The following is a 3,950-nucleotide window of genomic DNA, read 5'->3' on the forward strand; positions in this document are numbered from 1 at the left end:
CTTTCAAATTCTAAAGGTGGCAGGGGTAAAATACAGGGAGCGAAAGGCTATTTACAATTTGTACAGAAACCAGATGGCAGTTATAAGAGTCGAGGGACATGAAAGGGAAGCAGTGGTTGGGAAGGGAGTAAGACAGGGTTGTAGCCTCTCCCCGATGTTGTTCAATCTGTATATTGAGCAAGCAGTAAAGGAAACAAAAGAAAAATTCGGAGTAGGTATTAAAATTCATGGAGAAGAAATAAAAACTTTGAGGTTCGCCGATGACATTGTAATTCTGTCAGAGACAGCAAAGGACTTGGAAGAGCAGTTGAATGGAATGGACAGTGTCTTGAAAGGAGGATATAAGATGAACATCAACAAAAGCAAAACAAGGATAATGGAATGTAGTCTAATTAAGTCGGGTGATGCTGAGGGAATTAGATTAGGAAATGAGACACTTAAAGTAGTAAAGGAGTTTTGCTATTTGGGGAGCAAAATAACTGATGATGGTCGAAGTAGAGAGGATATAAAATGTAGGCTGGCAATGGCAAGGAAAGCGTTTCTGAAGAAGAGAAATTTGTTAACATCCAGTATTGATTTAAGTGTCAGGAAGTCATTTATGAAAGTATTCGTATGGAGTGTAGCCATGTATGGAAGTGAAACACGGACGATAAATAGTTTGGACAAGAAGAGAATAGAAGCTTTCGAAATGTGGTGCTACAGAAGAATGCTGAAGATAAGGTGGGTAGATCACGTAACTAATGAGGAGGTATTGAATAGGATTGGGGAGAAGAGAAGTTTGTGGCACAACTTGACCAGAAGAAGGGATCGGTTGGTAGGACATATTCTGAGGCATCAAGGGATCACCAATTTAGTATTGGAGGGCAGCGTGGAGGGTAAAAATCGTAGAGGGAGACCAAGAGATGAATACACTAAGCAGATTCAGAAGGATGTAGGTTGCAGTAAGTACTGGGAGATGAAAAAGCTTGCACAGGATAGAGTAGCATGGAGAGCTGCATCAAACCAGTCTCAGGACTGAAGACCACAACAACAACAACATTATCATCGTCATGCAATTTTATTGTTTGAAAAGTTATTATATGCTGAACATTACGCCATTTGTAGAAATAAAACAAGTAGAGCCCACCTTCACGTGGCCGGACACGCGGCAATGGTGTGAATGGGGTCGGGAGTCAGGGTGGTGTATTATTAGCCGCTCTGATCCCCCAATCCAGTCAGAATGGCCAAGCGGCTGACGACCCACCATGAGAAATCAGAGGGTGGGTCAATAATAACAGCAGCTAGTGAAAAAAAACCTCCAGCAGGACAATGCGACACCTCACACTTCCAGAATTGCTACAGAGTGGCTCTTCTGAGTTTAAACACTTCCGCTGGCCACCAACTTCCGGAGACGTGAACATTATTGAGCATATCAGAGATGCCTTGCTACATGCCGTTCAGAAGAGATCTCGACCCCCTCGTACTCTTGCTGATTTATGGACAGGACTGCAGGATTGATGACGTCACTTTCCTCCATCACTACTTCAGACATTATTCGAGTCGTGTTGCGGCACTTCTACGTGCTCGCAGGGACACCACATGATATTAGGCAAGTCCACCAGTTTCTTTGGCTCTTCGGTGTACATCCGTAGTGCGTAGCGACTTTCTACATCTACATCTACATCTACATTTATACTCCGCAAGACACCCGACGGTGTGTGTCAGAGAGCACTTTACGTGCCTCTGTCATTACATCCCTTTCTTGTTCCAGTCGCGTATGTTTTGCGGGAAGAACGACTGCCGGAAAGCCTCCGTGCGCGCTCGAATCTCTTTAGTTTTACATTCGTGATCTCCTCGGGAGGTATAAGTAGGGGGAAGCAATATATTCAATACCTCATCCAGAAACGCACCCTCTCGAAACCTGGACAGGAAGCTTCACCGCGATGCAGAGCGCCTCTCTTGCAGAGTCTGCCACTTGAGTTTGTTAAACACCTCCGTAACGCTATCACGCTTACCAAGTAACCCTGTGACGAAACGCGCCGCTCTTCTTTGGATCTTCTCTATCTCCTCCGTCAACCCGACCTGGTACGGTTCCCACACAGATGAGCAATACTCAAGTATAGGTCTAACGAGTGTTTTGTAAGCTACCTCATTTGTTGATGGACTACATTTTCTAAGGACTGTCCCAATGAATCTCAACCTGGCACCCGCCTTACCAACAATTAATTTTATATGATCATTCCACTTCAAATCGTTCCGCACACATACTCCGAGATGTTCTACAGAAGTAACTGCTACGAGTGTTTGTTCCGTTATCATATAATCATACAATAAAGGATCCTTCTTTCTATGTATTCGCAATACATTACATTTGTCTATGTAATGGGTCAGTTGCCACTCCCTGCACCAAGTGCCTATCCGCTGCAGATCTTCCTGCATTTTGATGCAATTTTCTAACACTGCAGCTTCTCTGTATACTACAGCATCATCCGCGAAAAGCCGGATGGAACTTTCGACACTATCTACTAGGTCATTTCCGAACAGACGGTATCACCTACGGCAATCTCCTGTCCTACATGTTGCAGCTGTCGTACTGAAGTAGCGTAGTGTTGCCTTTCAGATAACACAGCGATATTATTGCGCCGGGAAGCAATATTAGTGGGCAAACTGCGACGATAGTGTCATCTGCGGCAGGCAACTGTACGCCACCTGCCCTTCCCAGGGCTGGTTATTCAGGAAGGGATGTATCGCCAGCGGCGGTTCGATTTCAATTACTCGGCCGCTCTGTCGGCACGAATTTAATTTATAGGTGAGGGTGAGCGGGCGAGGTCTGGCGCTTATTATTCTACACCGGCGGCAGGCGTGCCGTGTTACGCCCAGCTGCGAGGGCGGCGGGCGACATCACGGAACCCGGGGCAGTCCTACCCCACCCCCACCAACCCTGTCTGCTCGTTCAGGACGGGTCGTACCCTCCCCCTAGTCTCACCCTCATGCTCCTCCCTCTTAACCGCTTCCCACCCACCCCGACGCCCTGATCGGGGTACTTTTTCCCGTGTTTCTCCTTTTTTTTAACTTTTTTTTTATTCGTTCGTCTCTGATCGAATTTGCGCTGCGGCGAGCCTGTTCTGTGGGAACCTTGCCCTTGCGTGATGTGGGGCTGGAAAAAATTGGCGACTGAAATTTTGCGGAAAGGGCACGCAGTAGCAATTCTTTTTTCTACACTGCGAATTCTTTCGTCCTGTCTAATTCATTTTCTCCCATGCACAGCACTCCGTCTTCAGGCCACGAGTGACCCATCGGGACCATCCGACCGCCGTGTCATCCTCAGATGAGGATGCGGATAGGAGGGGCGTGTGGTCAGCACACTGCTTTCCCGGTCGTTATGATGGTGTTCTGTGACCGGAGCCACTACTGTTCGGTCGAGTAGGTCCTCAATTGGCAACGCGAGGCTGAGTGCACCCCGAGAAATGGCAACAGCGCATGGCGGCCTGGATAGTCACCCATCCAAGTGCCGGCCACGCCCGACAGCGCTTAACTTCGGTGATCTGACGGGAACCGGTGTATCCCCTGAGGCAAGGCCGTTGCCCATTTTCTCCCATGGAAAAAAGGGAAACACATTGAAGCGCCAAAGAAACTGGTACACTCCTATCAATGAGTAGCTCGTCAGTGGCGAATTCCACAACATACCAAAAAATCTTTGAATGGTCGAACATTCCACAATGTTCGAGAGTATTCCGGAATGTTCACAATGATCTGGGACGTTCCGGGATGTTCCCGAGTATTCTGGTAACTTCCCGCATGTTCCAGACTAATCCCAAATATTTAGGAACATCCCCAATTATTGTGGAACCTTCCGGAATATTCTGGAATATTGTGGAATGTTCTCGAATATTCTCGGATCTTCTGAAATGTTCTAGAACATTATAGAATGTTCTGGAATGTTCTAGAATTTTCAAGAGAGCGAATCTTCC

General features: G+C 46.9%; 1 pseudogene; it reads right to left on the reverse strand.

The window, feature by feature from the left end:
• Positions 1-3,447: 3,447 nt before the first annotated feature.
• On the reverse strand, positions 3,448-3,565 carry LOC126428534 (5S ribosomal RNA; annotated as a pseudogene).
• Between the last annotated feature and the right edge of the window lie 385 nt (positions 3,566-3,950).

Source organism: Schistocerca serialis, chromosome 12 (genome assembly GCF_023864345.2).
Source record: "Schistocerca serialis cubense isolate TAMUIC-IGC-003099 chromosome 12, iqSchSeri2.2, whole genome shotgun sequence".
NCBI classification, from domain to species: Eukaryota; Metazoa; Arthropoda; class Insecta; order Orthoptera; family Acrididae; genus Schistocerca; species Schistocerca serialis.